The sequence below is a fragment of the Emydura macquarii genome, unplaced genomic scaffold, assembly GCF_026122565.2.
Source record: "Emydura macquarii macquarii isolate MOO-44397 ecotype Brisbane River unplaced genomic scaffold, CSIRO-AGI_Emac_v2 contig_71, whole genome shotgun sequence".
NCBI classification, from domain to species: domain Eukaryota; kingdom Metazoa; phylum Chordata; order Testudines; family Chelidae; genus Emydura; species Emydura macquarii.
Genome location: NW_027130208.1, coordinates 13,654,779 through 13,660,778, shown reverse-complemented (window position 1 = coordinate 13,660,778; position 6,000 = coordinate 13,654,779).

Sequence of the window (6,000 nt, the reverse complement as noted above, 5' to 3'; positions counted from 1 at the left end):
ACCAAATTGTCGTGGAAAAATAAAGTCACACTGCTATATTTAGAGTTGGATTGGGTGCAGCTTTAATTGACACACACACACATACAGAGACTTTAGCTAAAGGGAAGCCCCAGCAGCATGTCTAGATGCTGCTCATAGGAACTTCAACCAGCTACCTGAGACTAGAAGACTTATATAAGGTAATATTACATATTCATGTGATCGTATAGTGGAATTTAATTAACAGGTTATAATTTACAGGAAGACACATTATAATGCACAATGGGGTACACCAGATGTTAATCAAGTAAGACCAAAGAACAAATGATTATACAATGGGGTTTTCCAACTGCACCGGCTATCACCCAAGTGTCAGAGAGTTATGCAATACACAATGGGGTGTTAGTCTGTTAAACAGAAAATGTCTAGGGGGCCGGTAAGTCTGGGGAGCAGGTACCAGTACTTATCAAGACAGATGTCTGTTTCCAGACTTCAAAAGAGACTTTAATAGGGCTAAGGTTCACAACAGGGGTTTGCATTTAGATTGTGATACTGAGACATCCTGTGGGATTTTAGCATCTTTATCTCCGTCTCAGTTTGGGCATCCTGTCAATGATTTAACCTGAGGGCTTCCATCACAGTTCAGGCTACCCAGTTTCAGGTCAGGCCCTCTATAATCAATTTCAGGCCAGGCATTCTATAATCAATTCTATGACTAATTCTTTGATTCCACAGTCTTTTGTAGGTTAAGGATGTAAAGGCATGCCAGTGTTCAAAATACGAAATAACTTTTGGCAAACTAATTGACAATGACTTAGGACCAAAGCGACTGAACTAACAATCCTCATTCAATTCTGTGATGCATATGAGCTTCTTGCATCAGACACTAAATTCCATCTGCTGTTTTAATTTATCGCTACAGCATATTAAAACTTATTATCCTTATCTTCAAGGCCCAGCAATATTCCAATCAGTCCACATCTCAGAGACTTCAGCTCTTATTTCATCCCTTCTTTCCAATGGACCAACTATACCAGCCTGATATCTCAATCTACTCTCCACTGCTCTGCCAAAAAAACCAGTCCTGGTGCCCATACCTTTACAAGTTTGCTTCTGACTACAGTACCTCAAAATATATTTCATTCTCCCACTCCTATCTCCCCCTTGGGATGGAACTCCTTCTGTGTCATGGCTCATCAAGGCACCAAGCTCTTATCCAACTCTGCCCTCAAGATTCATCTCTTTAGTGTTGATCAGAAGAAATGCATCATTAGCAGACAACATAATTCAAGAATTATTCCTCCTCTCAGCTACACAGAGCATCCTTCAAAAAGATAATTAGCTCCTTAGGGCAAGTGCCATTGTCATGTAGCAAGCATATTGTCAGTGCTTAATTATCAAGAGATTTTCACATGAAGTAGTATCATCAGGAAACAGATAATACATGTAACCGAACCCTTACACACCTGGGAAGCGGAATATATTCTAAAAGTTGTAATGTATCAATATCTCAAAGTTAAAGTCGCCATGTTGACAGAGCTTTCAGAGGGCACTACATGCAACTAATAGTCATCTATGCCACAAGACTTTTTAATCCTGAAATACTGATAGCTGTGTGAAAGCAGAAGGGCCAAATTCTGCCACTGAAAAAAATATGCATGCATTTCCCCTTGAAGTCTATTAAGAGTCATGCATGCATATCCAAGCACAGAATTTGGCCTTAAGGCATCTCTTTGCCACTACCGTTAGTACAGCAGTAAGGATACCTTTGCAAGTTTACCTCTGACCACAGAAGCTCAAGCAGGTTTCCGCACTCCTTATAAAGAGTATCAGCCAAAGTGAAATTCACTGGGATTGTCCACCACCAAGTCATGTTTATGACATCTCCCTTTAAGAAGGTGAATTTTAAGTATTAACTGTCACCTGCAGAGCCGAAAGCACAGCTCATTTGAAAGAGTCTCACACGAAGATGTAAAGCAGCTTACAACACGCAAACATTTTCTGTTTGTGAAGAAATGCTATCAGCTAAATCATTGGCCTTTGATTACTGGGGCTCCTGCTCTAATGGAACCCTAGAACGGGCTTAAGCACATTCACTCACTTACAGCAATGCTTTCTGTATGCTCTCACAAGTCAAGCTAAGATTAGACTTCGGCACATTCACTGAGAGAGGGGCTAATGGTCTCTTCTTTTAGGTCTCATGGAGAGCAGGCCTCATTACAGCCAACTAGGTCCCACCTAATGCTATGCTCTAGCATGTACCACCACACATAGCAATGGGTTTTAGAATATGCGAGATACCAGAGACCTTTCTGGAGACTGGATCGAGCCCATAGGTTGAGGGTATCTGTGCTAGCTACCTGTTCTAGTCCCAATAATATCCAAAGTGACTGTGAAATATTTGAGCTGGAGGGAAAAGCTTGAGGACTAAGGGTACGTTCACACTGCCTCCATGCATGTGATTTGCAGCTTGTGTCAACTAGCTGTACTCTAGCTACCTTGCTAAAAATAGTCGTGAGGATGCCACAGAATGGTCTTCAGTGCCAGCCACACAGGCAAGTGCATACCTGGGGGAGGGAGGAAGCAAGTGGGCTTGTGCAGCCCACACTGCAGGGCCCTCATGGCCATTTTTAGTGAGCTAGCTAGAGTACAGCAAGCACAGATGTGTCTACATGAGCTGCCATTCGTACCAACGGCTGCAATTCAGACATACCTATGACCCTAAGACTCCCTCCATGCCAACTGGCAGTGGGTCCACTGTTCTGTGAATTCCCATCAAGCCTGACACACTTACTACACCTAAATACTATGACAGGAATGTGTGATCTGTAAAGAGTGCCATGTGCAGTATCAAATGAAAACTGGTGACACACTTGTCAAAAATATGATTGTGGGATGTATGTACAGTCAATGTGTAAATAATTAGGTGTATTTGCTGGAAACATGTTCCTAAAGTATGTTTTGGCGGCAGATGTGATCAACATTGCTTTGTCTAGGACAAATTTGTTTATTTGCATGTTTATTATGTAAATTGAGCACAGGGATGTCAGAGACAACAGGCAGGTCATTTGCATCGGGGACAAACACCGATCATCAGGAGGATGGAAAAACTGTAAGGCATCGAGAACACCATAGGCTGAACCCCAAGGGTCATCCTGACTCTTCAGACAAAGACCATGAACTTTGGGGAATATAAGGGAAAGCAAAAGGGCATCTTGTGATCCATCACTAAGAGAAAAAAGGAGTCAGCACACTTTGCGCCTAACAGTGGATCCCCAACTATGTGACATAGTGATGCTGAAAGGCAACGGGAGGTGAGCAAATGGTTTTAGACAAAGCTTGAAGCCTGCTAACTTTATATGTAGTTTCTGAGAAGCATGTTATACTTTTCTTTTATTTCTGTTTCTATTATCTCTGTATAGTATCACTTAGCACTTATCATGGATTTAAAATAAAAGCAATCTCAGTGCCGTTATATTAAGTGAAATGTCCATCCTTGGCTGAGCACCCGGCTGGTGTATATTTGGTCTCTTTGGAGACAACAGACTTGGTATTTCTGTGGGTACCCAGTGCCAAGTCTGGATGCTGCAGGGAGTTCAGGAAATGAAGTACACCACAGGTTAAGCTGCAAGACAAAGTTAGGACTGGCAGCGTCCTGAGGAGTTTGTTGAGCTGGCTAATGGACTGGAGCACCAGGGAGCTGACGTACAGTTTAGCAGCAGCGTCTCTCTCTCACTGAGGCAGAAGGGCAACTTACAGTTCAGGACACTCTGAGAAAGCATCACAGTGCCCTAATGCTCAAATTTGACCAGCCTACACTCTGGGACCACAAGGTGCCACTTGTGTAGAGCTCAGGAGAGCCCTTCTTTAGAGATGTTTGATCACTTGCTGCTTAAAGAGCCTGTAAGCTAAAGTGGTGTCTGTGTAACCTCAGCCAAAGTTTCTCCTGTTGTGCAACTATAGCCCTTGGTTTGCTGTTGACTTTCTCTGGTGTCTGTGCATAGTGTAGTTTGTCAAGTATCTGTGTTCCTTGCGCTGGGTGCTCTTATCATTAAGACACTGGACTGAGACTCAGGAGACCTGAATTCAACTCCTGCCTCTGACATAGAATTTTTGCATGATCACAGGCAAGTCACTTACTCTCTCTGCGCCTCTATTTCCAATCGATAAATGGGACAATACTTGCCTACCTCACAGAAGGTGGTGAAGTCAACTTCATTAGTGTTTGTGAAATGCTCCATTGTAGTAGTGATGGAGGCCATATAAAAATACATAGGCAGAGTGAGGTGTTACACACTTTTAAGATCCTTTTTTGGGAATTAACATATAAAGAACATTAACCCAATGTTTTATACCTTCCATTGCCTTTAACTGTTAAAGGAAAGAATATACATAGGCTTCCTTGTGAAGTCTTTGGTGAAGTTGCTTCTACACAGATTGAAATGGTTGGCAAATTACTCATTTCTCTATTAATAAATTTATAAGCAACCCCCAAACAATGTTTTATATGTTGGACAAATGTGTGGTAGTTACTTGTACCAACCTGTAGTCACTAAGTGAGAATTATGTCTTTTCCTATTCTTCCTCTCACTTTCCCTGGCTCTTCCTAGTCAAGTCTCTGGTTTTTTTTCCTTCTTAGTCGTTTATGCGAAGATCAAAATTTGCTTAGCGTCACATACTCCAGTCCACGAGACAACAGCCAGAACAGCAGCACTCCACTTTCCTTGGCCAATTTAACATCGAGTGCTAAAACTACTCTGGACCACTTCTTCAGAATAGTCAACACGTTGCATATAAGAGCACCGATTAGCCATTTAGTATTAAAGTGCCCAGGAAAAAGACCACTTCACAGCAATAGCATAGCAATAACCCATTTATCCCAATTCCCTTTTTATGGGCTGTTTTTCATTAATGCGATCTCATCGATGTCCTGAATTGTGTGGGAAGAAAAACTGCAGCCTATCATAAAAGCAAGACAGCAATGGAGAGGGTGCATGACTTTTCCAAGCAGCTATCAGCTGCCGCTCTCAGATGCTGAATGGGATTGTGGTCACTCCACACGTCTCAAAAATTTATTTCCAGACCTAACGAAACAGGGTCGCCAACACAAATTGAAGCTGGTGTGATGCAGAATACAACCAGTGAAGGGAAGGCAAATATTTTACACACCCACTCTTTAACCAATTTGCTCTTTTTTTTTTGTGAGCAAGGATTAGGAGGCAAAACAGAATAGATTACCTTTTATGTCATTTCTTTGAACTCCAGGCATAAAAGTGAGTGGGGCACAGAGAAGGCAGAGAACAAATTTAAAAAACCAATTGAGGATGGACCACATCCAGTTCTTCCCCTCCCACTCAAGCATTAGTCACCATGGTCTTCTATCAAAGGTCTGAAAGAGGAAGGCTTTTACCCCACATGACCAAGCATGTCTTTAATAGGGTTAATTTCATGGGGTGTGAGGGGCAAATTTAAGCTTATTTAGTAAGGTCAAAACAGGAGCTGTTGTGCCAAACTGGGTTCACTCCCTTTCATTTAGTTTCTGTCTGTCCAATACTAAGCCTATTTAAGGCATACAGAGAGCATAAAGGAGCCAAATTACACCTGGAGAAAAGGAAATGAAACAAAACTCTTTGCATCCTGTTTGCACTGATAAGAAAACCAACCTAAATTAAACACACCCAAAAAGCGTTCTTAAACCTATGCAAGCCAACTATTTGTGAAATATTTGCTCAATGCATAGAACAGCAACGTGTCTCCACACCATGAAAGACATTGGGATTGAGTTTAAATCACCACCAGTGGAAAAGACAGGTTCACAGGAAGACACTAAGTCACCCTACAGAAGGCTCAGAGGCTCTAAAACATGACATATGCATCGTTCTAAAAGAGAGAAGGGACATCTTTAAAACTATTAAGGCAGTAAGTACACTAGGACCCCGTTATGGTAAGCATTGTACAAACACAGAACAAAGAGACAGTCCCTGCCCAAGAGAGCTTACAGTCTAAGACAAGAGTCAGCAG